Source organism: Mustela nivalis (assembly GCF_964662115.1).
Source record: "Mustela nivalis genome assembly, chromosome: 20".
Classification (NCBI taxonomy): domain Eukaryota; kingdom Metazoa; phylum Chordata; class Mammalia; order Carnivora; family Mustelidae; genus Mustela; species Mustela nivalis.
In genome coordinates this window covers 34,969,939-34,986,962 of record NC_139039.1, presented here as the reverse complement: position 1 = coordinate 34,986,962, position 17,024 = coordinate 34,969,939, and the positions used below count along the sequence as shown (strand labels likewise).

General features: G+C 43.4%; 1 protein-coding gene across 6 annotated transcripts in view; it reads right to left on the bottom strand.

Annotated features, from left to right (window-relative positions):
* The window catches only part of LOC309855481 (uncharacterized protein), a 30,156-nt gene extending 13,557 nt beyond the window's left edge, over positions 1–16,599 (bottom strand). For 2 of the 6 annotated variants that reach the window (XM_082715843.1, XM_082715844.1), the window contains exons 1-3: positions 15,264–16,599; positions 5,703–5,984; positions 5,348–5,418 (exon numbers count right to left, since the gene is read on the bottom strand). The gene's annotated coding sequence lies outside the window, so the exon portion shown is untranslated. The remainder of the gene's footprint in view (positions 1–5,347; positions 5,419–5,702; positions 5,985–15,263) is intronic. The other 4 variants (XM_082715841.1, XM_082715842.1, XM_082715840.1 and 1 more) reach the window with 3 other exon arrangements.
* Positions 16,600–17,024: the final 425 nt, after the last annotated feature.

Sequence of the window (17,024 nt, the reverse complement as noted above, 5' to 3'; positions counted from 1 at the left end):
GAAATTCTTAATATGGGCTCAGGTCCCTAATCTGACATGGCCAGATTCACCTCCTCAGAGTCACTCACTCATCCTTGTTGCACGGAAATCCTCTCTGCCTTATGGGCTTGCTCATTCATGGGCCGCGTGCCCCTCACCACGTGCAGCTCACCGTCTCACCCGCGAACAGCCCTTAACTAGAGCGGCTCTCCCACCCCCAAGGTGGCAATCTTAACTTCCTTACTCTGTAAGAAGCTGCTTACATATCATACCTCCTTTGAAGGCTATGATCCTCTTCCCTGAACATTTAGTCTAATGTTGGTGCCAAACCTCCCCGTTTTCCTAGCAGGGCACGTAGGACACTCCAACAGCTAGCTTGACTGTCTCCTCCTCTGGGCCCTGTGAGCTGAGGGGAGCAGGGATAACATCTGTCTCAGGCTCAGCACTGTACCAGAGTCTCTTTAAACTGTGTGGGACACAGAGATTCGATGAATGTAAAAAAGCAGTGTAAGATAATTTACCATCGAAACAAAGCCCTCTCTGTTTTAGATCCATCAAATCTAGGGCCAGACCTTAGTGCTCTGGTGGCACTATTCTTGCTCAGCCTTCTACCAGAAGCGAATTTTAATCTTCTAACTGAAACACAAAGTGATGCAACTACTTTCTATACTACAACTTTCTGTTCTACAACAGTTTAACAATGAAGGCCTCCAAAGTGCAGGCTCAGGATCCAGGGTCTTGCCATCTAGTAGACTAGCCTGCTTCTGAGCTAGTGACAAGTCCTCTTTTGAGAATTTGTGAGGGTTTTTTTTGTTTTGTTTTTTTCCCTCGTCCAATTCAATGGAATTGGGTTTGGTTTGTAAACTGACTTAAGTACAGGAAATACCTGAATGGACTTAAGGTCAGAGGTCTTCTTAGGATCTACAGAGCAGTCTTAGAGCTGCTGTCAATCAAGTGATCCTCAAAAAGTTGTGGGGAGACGTGGAGGCATCTCGCGACCGCACAGGCGGATGAATTCTCTGTGGCCCATGTGCGCAGACGGTCCCCTTCACGCTACAGTGTAACTGGAGAATCTATCCCCATATTCTGTGGAGCTGCCTTGTACGTATGATGACACAGTGCCACCTGGGAGGGAATGCTGGATCAACATGAGCAAATTCTCCTGAATGTTTTACCATGGAAATTCTTGGGCTTTGGTTTTTTTTAGATTCAGAAATATTTAAGTAAGGATTTACTATTACACAGTGACAACTTATCATCCAGAAAGCATTCTCTACAGACAAGTAAATATAAATGCTGGAACATTCTCTAGAGAGAGCTCAATACAAGTATAACTTTTAAATCTGGTTTTAGTAAAACTGTTTTTAAAAACACAAATTAGGGGGCGCCTGGGTGGCTCAGTCAAGCCCCATACCGGGCTCCCTGCTCGGCAGGAAGCCTGCTTCTCCCTCTCCCACTCCCCCTGCTTGTGTTCCCTCTCTTGCTGTGTCTCTGTCAAATAATAAATAAAATCTTTTTTAAAAAGCAACAACACACAAATTAGTATGTTATACGTTCTTTTGTGGCTTTTTTTTTTTTTTTAAAGATTTTAGTTGACAGAGCACAAGCAGGGGGACTGGCAGCAGTAGAGGGAGAAGCAGGCCCGGCACTGAGCAGGAAGCCCAATGCAGAACTCAATCCCAGGACCCTGGGATCATGACCTGAGCTGAAAGCAGATGCTTAACTGACTGAGCCACCCAGGCACCCCACGGCTGTTATTTCTATGAAAAGCAAATTTCCTTGGTCAAATTAGGTAGATGCAAATTCTGTTTTTGCTGTTATCTTAAATTCAATAAATAAATGTTACTGTGCCAGTATTACTGCTACAGTAATGCCTTCACAGTTCCAGAAGATCTATTGTATTAAGAAGATCGAGAGCAACTGCCCATATTCCAGGTAATTCAAGTCACTTGGATCTGTCGGATTGCTAGATCAATTATTGTATTTCTCATCAATCTATATATACTTTACTAAATAAAATTCTAGCAACTGACCTTTATTCGATGCCTCGGGAAACTTATCAATAAATCTTAACTGGAGGTTTAATGGACACCAGGTAAAATTCTGTGAACTCTAAATGTGCCCCGTCAGCCTCACAAAACAGTAATGTGTTATGACTTCCGTTATAATGAAGAACTGTGGCACACGTTCCGTAAAGCACGTGTCCTGCACGTCACAGTAAAAAGGGGTGGTGAATGTCTTCCTGGGTGAATGTCTTCCTGGGGGAGTCCCACAGAATCAGCAGCTTTAGACTGAAATGAGTGAGGGCTTCATTTATTCTTACTTCCTAGATGCAGTAAAAGGAGGCAGAGAGAAGCCAACTATCCAAGAAATGTCAACTGTCCATTCAGTTCCCCACTTCCAGGCCACTGCTTCCAAGCCGGCACTGGAAAAGGCTGTGAGGTGCTCAAGTGTCCAAGTAAGCTCTTTTCGTATTTGGGACTTGTATTACATTTCCCTCTGACAGTTCCTCCTTTTCACAGTCCTGGAGTCTGGAATGTATACTGGCATGGGACTAGAGTCCACCTTTTCTTTGTTTGAGCTAGGTGATGGCACTGTCCGGGTTTAGGATGTTTTCTTCCTATTGTTCAGACAAATAACTTGTAATTAAGAAAAGAAATAGCTGCATCATTCCTCCTCAGATCAGCCATCCAGTAACTTCTCCTTTGCTGAATTTAAACTGACCATAGTGGTCACTTTTACTTAAAATAAAGTCTGATTTGGACTACCGTCCACCCGTTCTCAAGCACCTTCATTATGCGTCAGGGAAATTTCCAGTCATTAAGCTGTGGAACATAGAATACGTCCAAAGAAGCCTACATGAGCCATACGTAGTGACCGAGGGGGAAAATAACTTAGAGAAACGTGGAAGGGTTGAAGAGGCTGGGCCACTTCAACTGTGAGATCTGCCGTGGCAGCATCCCAGAATTCCATCAAGAATGAATCAATGCTAGACCCACCTAACTAAAGAGGCATGATGCTAATACTGCAGCAAGAAAGTCATCCACAACCAGGATTTTCCCCCAGGTCCTGATTGTGCAGAATCCTGGAACTTCATTCACCATCACAGAGATCTACTTTGGGCAGCAGAGAAGAGAAGACCCTTATAGTTCATCCCTTCTCAAGCAAATGGAACAGCTGTGACAGCTGGTTTCAGAAGGCAGTAGGCTCCTGTTTCTAGACTCTATTCCTCCCAACTATAAGTGGGGTCCACTCAAGAAGTCACTGAGGCAGAGGCAGGAGGAGTTACCCTAATTGGCTTCCTTAAAAGGTAAGACAGAACATCCCAGTTCTTTCTCAGTTCTACCATTACACTCCAATACTGGAACAACAAAGGAGAGTTACTAATTTTTTAACATGTTCCTTCAGTCCCTCTGGTAGTTATGCTTGACTTGGCAAGCACTGGTTCCCAAGAGTTGCTTATAAAATATTCAGGGGTTTTGTAAACTGGATCGTACATCCTTGTTAGCTTGAGTTTTGTCAGTATACAAGGAAATCAGCAAATGATATAAATCAAGACTTTGTCTGTTTCAGAGTCCGTTCACTACTGCAGACTGCCAGAAGCCACTGACCTGTGTGTTTCCCTTTCCAACAGAACCACAGAATGTGGACTCTTGCCTCCATTAGCATTATCTTGAGAGAAAGCTAATTTCCTCCATCATGCGGAATCTTGTATATCTGACTTAAAATTGAGAACATTACCTTAAAAATAACATGCTTTATGATTTCTAAAACAAACACATTTCTTTAAAAAGGATTTCACATTTCTGCAAAAGTTAGCACTGTGGTCCCTAGCCCAGAACTCCCATTCCAGCAGAGGTGTCCATTCCCAGACTATAAGCCTAAAGGTTCTCTTAAACTCGCTCACATCTTCCAGCCCCGCTCTGTACGAAGTCTGTGGATGACTCACAGGCGAAGAAGCCATCTGCCCCGATACACCATCAACATGGACCACATACTAGGTGACAGGTATTCACTTGTGGTCTCGCCATTTACTCAGAAGACCCTTTACCGTCTTCACCTTTCCTCTCAGGAAACCAGTCTGGATAGGATTCATGTGACCTGACAAAACCCAGAGAGCTTATCATTAACTGGCTCATATTTATCTGGTTCAAAAATCTGTTCCCTGGCCACAGGTTATGAGTTATGTCTTCTCATGGTTTCAAATGCCTCTGAAAAATAGCAACTCCAGAGGATAAACGATTTGGCAGGAAGGGAAAGGATACAGAAGGATGCAGGGTGTGTAAGTAAGGGTGGTGAGAAGTGGGACTGAGTCATTTCGTGGCTTCACGCCCACCCTTCAGTAGATGAGTTTGGACTGGATTAAAGGGGACCAGAGAGTGGAGCAGAACTTTCTGCAGAAGAGCCTTGGCATCCTCTCTCCTGACATGGGGTATGGACTTCCAGGAACTTGAGGGTTTGGGGTCTGGGCATCTTAGGCAAACAGAGAAGATGTGAGAGGTAGAGGGGAAATCTTCAACATTGGAGTACTTGGCTCAAATGGCTGCAGTGAATCCATCCTTTCTAGTTGAGACGATACTTGGGTTGTGAGACCATTCACTCTCATACTGAGTTTCCAAAGCTTCTGAAGATACTGGACTACTGACTGTAGGAATTCATCTGCTGAGAAGGAGTTCACCAGTTTTAGGTTCCGGAATCTATCAACTTCACAGCATAGGTCCATCATAAGCCCCTTATCTTTAAGGAAATGTCCACCAGTTCAGGAAATACAGAGCCTTCAGCCTGGACAAGGTCACCACCTACCTGTCATTGAAGGCAGGAACAGCTTCCAAGCCACAGTTGTATTGGAAGAGGAGTGAAGAGTGGTCATTTTCCTCAAAGATCCATGACTTTGAAGTTTTAGAGTTGTGCAGCTCCAGATTTGTCAGGAATTGGGGGAGTTTTGGTGACTGGGAGTTCCCTCAAAGTGTGCAACATGCAACTATTGTTTAGTCAGGTGGGGGCACCTCTTCCCAACTTCCTTTAATCAAAGCTGGAATGATTTCAGATTTATGCCTCAGCTCCCACACTGGGAGTAGCATCCCACACTCAGTGACAAGAACCCTGATCCCATGTATCACCAGGAGAGAAGCCTTACCTGCAATAACTAAACATTATCAAGCTCAAAGGACTAAAATCTACTGACTTCAACTTGAATCAGAGAGCGGAATGATTAATGTTCAGGGCTCTTGAACAGTATCAAAGCTCAAACGAGCCACCATATATATACCCTCTGAGAAGGCCAGCATGGGTACTGTGTAAGAACTGCCATCCCTATAAAGCAGATACCCTCAAGCATTTTCCCAAATACAAGTCCATACATACATACCCTGTAAGGTGTCAGGTACATGTCTCCATAGTGCGGAATGCTCAACTAGCATCTTCCAAAGCTTACAAACTCTGCAGAGAAAGAAAACCTACATTCATCTCCAAAGCTGATGAGAGCACCCACAGTCTCACACCCGGCCCCTTGCTGTCCTCCTCCATGGCTACAAGGCCAGAAGACGGGTGGATACCCTGTTCCAACTGTGCCCTCAGCTCCTGTACCAGTATTTTTCCTTTTAGGGCACTTGGACTGGGCCCTATGGCTCCATACCCCTCCGACACCCACCTTTTCCCTGAGCTTTGAGGTACTTGCCCTTTGGAGCAGTGAGAACATCCCTCCCCTGGACACTGGTCCATACCTGGAAATCTGAATCTCTTCTGTAATGCACAGAAATGAGAATGTCTTCAGCATCACAGAGCTAAGCAGTGCCAAAGTGATAAGCAAACTTTGCTCTCTGCCGGCTGTATGCATGTACTGTGATGAGGAAATTGAATCTTTTGACTTCTTGGGTGAGCTGAAGGGCCTGAGGAACTGGAGAATGGTTTAAATGTCTGGAGAGGTGAAAGCAGGATTCTGGGCACCGGATCCTCTAATTTTCCTCTGAGTCACCCAGTGGAGAAGACAGAGCTTTGATTCAGATCTGAAAGAGAAACCATATATTAATGCGAAGATCTGGTAACTGGGGAAAGGTACCAACATCCAGGACACTCAACAATGCCTAAAATATACTCTATATAATATGGTTTACCAACTGAGTTATCCAGAACATATAGGAGAATCCAAGGGGACAGAGGGAAAATCTAGGGAAGCTAATATCACATTGGTTAGGGGATTATGTTAGGTTTTGCCTTCAAGGCAAATTTAGATTGAAATGTAAAATTATGTTTTACATTTAGAATTTTTCTTCAAAGAAAATACAGGGATATGTAGGGGGAATCCCTATACACATAAAACAGGAAAGTCCTATGAGTGGGAAGGAAAGCTTTACCTAGGTATCACTGTGTTTTGTCCATGTTTCCAAGTTGTACACATCAAAGGTCATGAGTGGATGAAAACCGTAAAAAAAAAAGCAGCTTCTCGGTAGCTGATATTTCTTAGATTATCGGAAATGCCAGCTAAATCTCACAAACTTTTGAAATGTCCTGTGTTAAACAGTCATCATTTTGAGCCAGGAAGAGGTCCTGACACGTATTTCTCTGCAAACTACAATCATGAATTCATAGGGTTTAAGGAGAGTCCAACTCAATGAAAATGGCATGAAAAAAATAACACAGTTAACTATTAAAAAGGAAGAGGAAGGGGCACCTGGGTGGCTCGGTGGGTTAAAGCCTCTGCCTTCGGCTCAGGTCATGATCCCGGGGTCCTAGGATCGAGCCCCCCATCAGGCTCTCTGCGCGGTGGGGAGCCTGTTCCCGCCCCCCCATCTCTCTGCATACTGTGTCTCTCTCTCTGTGTCAAGTAAATAAATAAAATCTTTAAAAAAAAGAGGGGGGAGAGGAAGGAGTGAGAAAATAAATGAATATTAATACTCAAAGAATCCTTTGCCTTGGCGCAAAACACTTAAGAATCATCCAGTAATTTTAGTAATGGATAAACAACAAATTATTAAAAACCTTAAAAATAGGAGAGCCTGGGTGGCTCAGTCCATTAAACATCTGCCTTCAGCTAGGTCATGATCCCAGAATCCTGGAATCAAACTCCGAGTCAGGCTCCCTACTCAGTAGGGAGTCTCCTTTTCCTTCCTCCTCTGCCTGCTGCACACGCATGCGCACGCGCTCTCTCTCTCTCCATGTCAAATAAATAAATAAAAATAGGACTTCAAAGCAGAATTATAAGGATTAAAGAGATTACAAGGAAGAAGGAAAAATGACTTGGCAAAGCTCCCAAACTTCCAAAAATAAAACAAAAACCATTTAAAAGAGACCACACTGAGAGGTACAAAAAAGAAAAAGAGACACTGCTGCAAAACCACTCATTAATATTGCCTTAAAATGAGCAAGAGGAAAGGATTAAGTAAAAATCATTCAACGCTGTGAAAGACAAGCCCACCCACGACCTATGAAATCTATGTTACTGGTAAAGACTACAAAGGAAATGATAGGACAAAAAATAACTTCATAAATTCAACAAAAAAGTATTAAAGCATACAAAAAAGAATTTGTGAGTTTGTGGAAATGCAGTTTGGAAAATCACATATAAAGCAATAAAAAATAAAAGTGCCCCAAAGAGTCTATAATTCAAACATGAATCATTTGAGGATCATTGTAAAAACTCAAGTGAGATATGAGATGATATTCAGTGAACAAAATGTGATCATGAAGAAGGCCTACAAAATCTTTAGGGAAACCAACTGTGACCCTTAATCTTATAACCAAGTGAACTCTTCCTCAACTCTCACGAGATGGACTTAGAGAAGATGTGTAAGCATAATACACAGATGAATCAGCAATAATTTAACTAGTGGCACGGAGACTGTGCCAAAGAGAAAAAAAGGGACACACACTACTTAATATTTTTAGAGCACTGCTAAACATTAAGATTTCCCAACCCTTTCCGCATTACTTGGACATAGCTGCTTAGTTCTGAATACAACATTTTGTTTTCTCCATACCAAAACCACATTCTCCAACAAATCCGCCAATGAAATGACTGATATCTATACCCATTCACCAGAGCTGCAATCTGGAAAAATGATGTTATTAAGTGAGCTCCCTAGAATCCCAACACCAGTGATGGGCCAGACTATTCTAGGTGCTAGGGAGATAAAAGTTTACAAGTTAAAATAACCAAAAGAGTCCTCCTTTCTTGCCTCTGGTTACCTTCTAGTAATACACAAATTGGAAAGCAAAGGAACAAAGCACAAGTTTTAAATATGAAGGAAGTACAAAACCAAAACAAATGTATCCTTCAGATTAATGCTATAATAGAAAAACCTTTCGGGACACCTGGGTGGCTCAGTGGGTTAAACCGCTGCCTTCGGCTCAGGTCATGATCTCAGGGTCCTGGGATCGAGTCCCGCATCGGGCTCTCTGCTCAGCAGGGAGCCTGCTTCCCTTCCTCTCTGCCTGCCTCTCTGCCTACTTGTGATCTCTGTCTGTCAAATAAATAAATAAAATCTTTAAAAAAAAAAAAAAAAAGAAAAACCTTTCAAATCCAACCTTTCATAATTTTTACATCTCCCCTCAAACCCAACCTGCCCAGGAACAGCACAGGTTCACAGCACAGGAGTCCCTAAAATTTGGATTTTTTTTTTTTTTTTTTAAATTCACTTTTGAAACTCAGTCTCATGCCAAAGATAAAAAGGCTTGAACATGGGCAGGGTGAGTGCGGGGTTCAGATGGAAACCAGGGTCACGAATAGGTCAATTGATTCCTCTTCTGTAAAAGTTCACTGAAGAGCATGAAATTTTAGCTACGAGGCTAGACAGCAGGGTGCAACCATCTTCATCTGGCCTATCAGTGCCAGAAGCCTTCAGGGAGCAAAACAGGACACACAGTGGAGGCTGGAGCCTGGTACACCCAGCCCTGCCCACCCAGCATCCTGGAGAGGCATTTCCACTGAAACAAGATGGCCTGAGTATCAGCGCAGCAGGTGCCTCCCCCAGAGGACTAGAACAAACAGCCAGGTCTCACCAAGTTATTGATCAGAGAGTGCTGCAAAGCTTCAGCTCTAACAGAAATAGAATCGAGCTTCCTTTTTACTTCTGTTCTTTATTTTTTTGTATTTTCCAAGTCCTTTTATTATTATTATTTGTATACTCCATATGGGTGTGTGTGCATTTGTGTGTATATATATTTGCACACTTTGATTTCATTTTATTTTTTTTCTTCTGGATTCTAGATTCTTTTAACAAGCAAAACAAAACATACCGAGGAGCTAGTTATTTTCTTTTGCTTTTTTTGTTTTTTTCTGTTTTTTCTTTTTTTTGTTTGTTTGTTTTGGTTTTTGGTTTATTTGCTTTGTGTTTTTCTTCTTTTTCTCTTTCTTCATTTTTTTTTCTGGAATAAATGACAGTAACCCCAAAAGGAAGAACATGAGGTAGAACTCACAGCCAGGGATTTAATCAACATAAATATAAGTAAGATGTCTGAACCAGAATTTAAAACAATGATTATAAGGATGCAATCTGTGGAAGGCCAGAAAGGAGTGGAAGGATATATTCAACATGCTGAACAGGACAAATATGCAGCCAAGAACTCTTTACCCAGCAAGGCTGTCATTCAGAATAGGAAGAGAGAGAGATTTCCAGACAGCCAAAAACTAAAGAAGTCTGTGACCACTAACCCAGCCCTGCAAAAAATTTTAAGAGGGACTCTCTGAATGGAAAAAAAACCAAAAGCAACAAAGACTAGAAAGGACACAGACCATCAACAGAAACACCAACTCTACAGGTTACAGGTCACACAATGGCTCTAAATTCATATCTCTCAATAACCACTCTGAGTGTAAATGGACTAAATCAATCAAAAGACACAGAGTATCAGAATGAATTAAAAAATAAAAAGACATGGGGCGCCTGGGTGGCTCAGTGGGTTAAGCCGCTGCCTTCGGCTCAGGTCATGATCTCAGGGTCCTGGGATCGAGTCCTGCATCGGGCTCTCTGCTTAGCAGGGAGCCTGCTTCCTCCTCTCTCTCTGCCTGCCTCTCTGCCTACTTGTGATCTCTCTCTGTCAAATAAATAAATAAAATCTTTAAAAAAATAAATAAATAAAAATAAATAAATAAATAAAAAGACTCATCTATATGCTGCCTACAAGAAACTTATTTTAGACCCAATGACACCTGCAGAATGAAAGTAAGGCAGTGGAGAACCATTTATCATGCTAAGGGTATCAAAAGAAAGCTGGTGTAGCAGTCCTTTTATTAAGACAAATTAGATTTTAAGCCAAAGACTGTAGTAAGGGATGAAGAGGGACACTATATTATACTTAAAGGGTCTATCCAACAAGGAGATCTAACAATTAGAAATATCTATGATCCTAACTTGAGAGCAGCCAATTATATAAACCAATTAATAATAAAATTAAAGAAACACATTGACAATAATAGGATAATCATAGGGGACTTTAACACCCCATTTACTGCAATGGACAGATCATCTAAGCAGATGATCAACAAGGAAACAAGGGTTTTGACACAATGGACCAGATGGACTTCTCAGATATACAGAGCATTCCACTCTAAAGCAACAAAATACACATTCTTCTCAAGTGCACATGGAACATTCTCCAGAATAGAGCACATACTGGGTCACAAATCAGGTGTCAACCAGTACGAAAGACTGGGATTATTCCCTGCATATTTTCAGATTACAATACTTTGAAAGTTGAACTCACTCACAAGAGGAAATTTGGAAGGAAGCCAAACACTTGGGAGGTTAACATCCTGCTACAGAATGAATGGGTCAACCAGGATATTAAAGAATTTTAAAAATTCATGGAAATGATGAAAACACAACTGTTCAAAACCTTTGGGATGCAGAAAATGCAGTCCTAAGAGGAAAAGAATAGCAATACAAACCTTTCACAAGAAAGAAAAGTCTCAATACACAAGCTAACCTTACACTTAAAGGAGCTGGAGAAAGAACAGCAAATAAAGCCTAAACCAAACTGGAGATCAGAATTAATAAAGATTAGATCAGAAGTCAATGAAATAGAGACCAAAAGAACAGCAGAACATATCAACAAAACTAGGAGCTAGTTCTCTGAAAGAACAAGATCAACAAACCCATAGTGGAATCAAAAAGAAAAGAGAAAGGACCCAAATTAATAAAATCAGGAATGAAAGAGGAGAAATCACAACGGACACCAAAGAAATAAAAACAATTATAAGAATATATTATGAGCAACTATATGCTAAAATTAAGCAATCTGGAAGAAATGGATACACTCCTAGAAACATGTAAACTACCAAGAACTGAAACAGAAACAGAAAAACTGAACAGAACTGTAACAAGCAAGGAAATTGAGCAGTAATCAAAAATCTTCCCAAGAGTCCAGGCCACCTGTCTTCCCACAGGAATTCTACCAAACATTTAAAGAACTAATACCTATTCTTCTGAAGCTATTTCAAAAAACAGAAATGGAAGGAAAACTTCCAAACTTATTCTATAAGGCCAGCAGTACCTTGATCCCCAAACCAGAAAAGACCCTATTAAAAAGGAGACTTACAGACCAATATCCCTGATGAACATGGATGTCAAAAATCAATCAAGACATTAACCAGTAGGATCCAACCAGTACATTAAAAGAATTATTCACCACAACCAAAGTGGGATTTACTCCTGGGCTGCAAGGGGTTCAACATTCACAAATCAATGTGAAATAATACATTAATATAAGAAAGGACAAGAACCACATGATCCTCTCAACAGACACAGAAAAGGCATCTGACAGAGTGCAGCATCCTTTCTTGATTAGAACTGTCCACAGTTAAGTTAGTTCTAATAGAACTGTGAGAGAACATACCTCAATATCATAAAAGCTATATATGAGAAGCCCACCATGAATATCATTGAATGTGAATATCATTCTCAATGGGGAAAAGCTGAGAGCTTTTCCCCCAAGGTCAAGAACATCACTCTCCCCACTGTTGTTTAACATAGCATCAGAAGTTCTAGCTTCAGCAATCAGAAAACAAAAAGGAATAAAAGGCATTCAGATTGCCAAAGAAATCAAACTCTGTCTTCGCAGATGAAATGATACTTTTTGTGGAAAACCCAAAAGACTCTATCCCCAAAATGCTAGAACTCATACAGCAATTCAGCACCATGGCAGGCTATAAAATCAATGCACAGAAATCAGTTGGGTTTCTATACACTAACAATGAGACAAAAGAAAGAGAAATTAAAGAATCAATACCATTTACAACAGCACTGAAAACCATAATGTAACTAGGAATAGACCTAACCAAAACTACAGAAAACTTATGAAAGAAATTGAGGAAGACACAAAGAAATGGAAGAACATTCCAGGCCCAAGGATGGGAAGAACAAATACTTGTTAAAATGCCTATGCTACACACTCAATGCAATCCCTATCAAAATACCATCGGGGCGGGGTGGGGGGTGGCGCCTGGGTGGCTCAGTGGGTTAATCCTTGTCCTTTGGCTCAGGTCCTGATCCCAGGGACCTGAAATCGAGCCCTACATAGGGCTCTCTGCTCAGCAGGGCTCTCTGCTCAGCTTCCCCCTCTCTCTCTGCCTGCCTCTCTGCCTACTTGTGATCTCTGTCAAATAAATAAATAAAATCTTTAAAAAAAAAATACCATCGACATTTCTCAGAGCTGGAACAAATAATCCTAAAACTTGTATGGAAACCAAAAAGGCCCCGAACAGCCAGATGAATGTTGAAAAAGAAAACCAAGGTTGGTGGCATCACAATGCCTGACTTCAAGCTTTATTACAAAGCTGTAATCATCAAGACAGTATAGTACTGGCACAGAAACAGGCACATAGATCAGTGGAACAGAATTGAAAACCCAGAGATGGCCCCTCAACCCTCAGGTCAATTAAATGTAGAAGAATGAAACTGGACCATTTTCTTACACCACACACAAAGATAAACTCAAAATGGATGAAAGACCTAATGGTGAGATAGGGATCCATCAAAATCCTAGAGAAGAACTCAAGCAGAAACCTCCTTGATCTTGGCCACCACAGCTTCTTGCTAGACACGTCTCCAAAGGCAAGAGAAACAAAGGCAAAAATGAACTATTGGGACTTCATCGGGATAAAAAACTTCTCAGAGTGAAGGAAACAATCAACAAAACTAAAACAGAGCCTATGAATAGGAGAAGATATTTGCAAAGAACATAGAGGATAAGGGGGTAGTATCCAAAATCTACAAAGACTGTATCAAACACCCAAAAAACAAATAACCAAGTTAAGAAATGGGAAGAAAACATGAATAGACACTTTTCAAAAGAAGATATCCAAAATGGCTAAAAGACACATGAAAAGATGCTCAACATCACTCACCATCAGGGAAATACAAATCAAAACCACAATGAGATACCACCCCATTCCTGTTCAGAAGAGCTAAAATTAAGACAAGAAACAACAGGTGTTGGCAGGGATGTGGCAAAAGGGGAGCCCTCTTGCACTGCTGGCAGGAATGCCAAATGGTACAGCCAGCCACTCTGGAGATCAGCATGGAGTTTCCTCAGAGAGTTAAAAATAGAACCACCTCACCATCCAGCAATTGCAGTACTAGGTATTTTCCCAAAGGATACAAAAACACAGATTCAAAGGGGGACATGTACCCCAATGTTTTATAGCGGCATTATCAACAATAGACAAACTATGGAGAGAGCCCAAATGTCCATCACCTGGTGAGTGGATAAAGATGTAGTGTGTATAAATACTAAGCCATCAAAAAAATGAACTCTTGCCACTTGCAACAAGGTGGGTGGAACTAGTGTATTAAGCTAAGTGAAATAAGTCAGCCAGAGAAAGAAAGAAAAATCTCACTCCTATATGGAAGTTAAGAAGGTAAATATGGGAGGGGAGAAAGGAAAAATAGGACAGAGGGAAACAAGCTGTGGGACTCAACAACAGAGAACAAACAGGGTTGATGGAGGCAGGTGGGTGGGGGGTGGGCTAAGTGGGTAATGGGTATTAAGGAGGGCAGTGGTTATTATGAGCACTGGATATTCTACTTAAGTGATGAATCACTGAATTCTACTCCAGAAACCAATATAGCACAGTAGGTTAAATACCTAAAATTTAAATTTAAAAATTTATTAGCTCACCTCTGTCATGGTTTTACTCACAATCTCAAATATTTAATTCCTCTTTTCCAAAACATCCTACTAAACTACTAAAATATATGAAATTAAGGAGACCTAATTAGTAGCCCTGGAAAACATGAAAGGGGGTCAGCAATGGAAACAGCGGAGAAATTATTCAATTACGAACAGATGGGCGCTCTTTCAACAAAGTTCCACAATTCAGCTCAGCCTTGATCATTTCCAGAAACAGGGCAAAGGGAACAAACATACTTAACTAGTAACTAGTTCACAGCCCACTACAGTAAAAGATTACCTAAGGGGAGAAAGAAGATGTGGAATATTAGACTAACTGGTTAAACTAAAGTTTGTTAACATAAAAAAATTACCAACATTTTTACCAAGACCACACTGAAATAGTGTACAATCACTAAGCACCAAAGAATATTTTCAGTATAACAGACTGTAAAACCACTGAGATCTCGCCATAGGAATCTGACATAGTACATTTAGAAGAACACAGAAGTTAAAAATTAAAAACAAAGCTCTACCGAATTTGGGATCTACCCTTCTTTTGCCTCCACTGCTACTGTAGCTCGAGGCCCCGCCCCCTTCCTGTACTCTCTCACCTCTCCGCTCATCCTTTTTCACTATCTTCTTTTACTCCACCGCTTCTAGCCCAGGTCACGCTCTCTCACTCTTACTTGGTCTAAGCCCAACGGACCCACTTCTCTATCCTCAATTTTACCCCCGCTTTTTCTCGTCTCTCTCCTCGGCTCTGTTTCCCCCTTATCCCCGTGCCCCACCTCCACATTCGCAGGAACAGAATGAAGATGCCCCTGCCCAGGGAGAGCACACTTTCTGGTGGCACAGCCAGTGGGAGCGGATGGGAGAGAACAAGGGGTGTCAGAGGACGGGGCGGGTGAGCGCCCCAGCACGGGGTGGGCCCGAGGTGGTGACTGTGGTGGGGCCCGAGCAGCAGGCGGGCCGGCCTCGGGACGACGCGAGGAAGGTGAGAACTCAGGACCGGGTCCATAGGATTCGGCCGCTGGAGGGCGAAGCGCCCTGGTGCCGCGAAGGACGAGAACCCACGTCGCGAGTGGGGACCCGACACGCGCGGGGTGCGGAGGGGAGACAGTGGAAAGAACAGAGGTAGAAAAGTTGCGGCGCGGACGGCCTGGGAGCCAGCCTACCCGGAGGAAAAGGCGCGGATCCAGACCAGCAGCACGCGTCCCGCGACCGGGCGGGGCTCCCCGCGGGCGAGACGGGCGGAGGCGGGGGCTGTAAGGTTCGGGAGGCCCAGGGCTCCGGGTGAGAAGGACGCAACGCCGGGGGGGGCATCAACGTGCGAGCGGCCACCAGCAATGCTGAACCTCACTCCAGCCAAGACGCCCTGCCATCCGGGAAATCTGCTTCCGGGTGGGCCGGAAACGGCGGGTGGTGCGGGGCGTGCGCGTGCCTCCGCCCCGCCCCTAAGGTGTTTCCGGTCGGCGCGTACTTCCGCCCACGGGCCGCGCTCGTGCTCCGCGCTGAGCGTGCAGGGCATCCTGAGGGGCCGGTGCCCCACTCTGCTTCAGGTGATCGAGTCAGGCTCTCTCAGGGGAAGCCTGGCGCTGGCGTGGAGTGCGGCGCTAGTTCCTTCTCAGCAGGTTTGAGACCGGCGTGAGTAAACCGTGCGTGCCCGCGGCTGCCGCGGGCTCGGAGGGCGGCCCGGGCGCGGGGGCCTCTGTGCTCGGAGACGCAGGCGGTGTGCGGGGCAGGGACGTCTGCAGCTCCACCTGGTAAATGTCGGTTTCTTTTCGGTGGGACGGGTGTGAACGCCGAGCTCGCCCGTGCGGAACGTGACCCCGCACCGTGACAGCCGCGGGAGGAGGCTTCCACGTGTCCTCCCGGCTCGCGGCGCGGCAGGACTTGGCGAGCCCAGGACGGAGAGTGAGCACGGCCGGCCGAGGCACTGGCGTGACTGCCCACGTCTGGGGAAGGCGTCAAGTTCCCTTACCTTTGACAAATGTGCGTGACATCCAGCAAGTTGTCCGAGTTACTACATTTCACATTTTTATCTTTATTCCGGAGTTACTCAAAAGAGCATTTTTAATTTTGAAAAAGCAGATGTTTTGATCTATGCTTTTTTCTATTTCTAAATGTTTTGTGTCAAGTGTGGACAAGTATTCGTTTTTCATTATTTTCTTTTTTTTTAAGATTTTATTTATTTGACGGAGAGACACAGCGAGAGAGGGAACACAAGCGGGGGGGGGGGGAGTGGAAGCCCTATGCGGGGCTCCATCCCAGGACCCTGGGGCCATGACCCGAGCTAAAGGCAAACGCTTAAGGACTGAGCCACCCAGGCGCCCCTCTTTTCATATACATCTTATTGAAATGTCTGTTCTCTGACATTAAAAAAGCACGATAAAACTGGATTTTCAGATTTCAGTTGCCTCATTTATACCCTTAATAAATATTAATTGTGAAATACGTGAGTGGAAAGTCTCCTTTTCTATTACTGTAAATTCTGAGGTTCATGCCAGAGGGAATGTGGCAAAACTAAATATGAGCTATTCTTGCTGCAGAAATTTCTCAGAGACGCTTCCCAAAGAAAAACTCTGGTTTTTCTGGTTTTCCCAAAACCTAACACAAATTTCTCCAACTTTTACATTTTTAAAAAAATATTAAATACCCAGACTCAATGGATTTAAGTTCTGGAAGGATAATATTCTCTTAGAGGAACAGTAAACACGGGGGTTCATGGAGGGAGTCCGGGGAGCCCTGCCCATGGTGCCTCCAGGCCACCAGGGCAGAGATCACTTACCTGAGCTCACTCACTGGTCTCAGATCTGCGGGACTGGACCCAGATTAAGGAGGGCTGTGTATGACTTGGGGTCAGGGAATCCAACTACCTGATCCTCTCCCCCAGTCCTCCTCCATCCCCCGCTCTCTACAAAGACGTCAAGTGATGC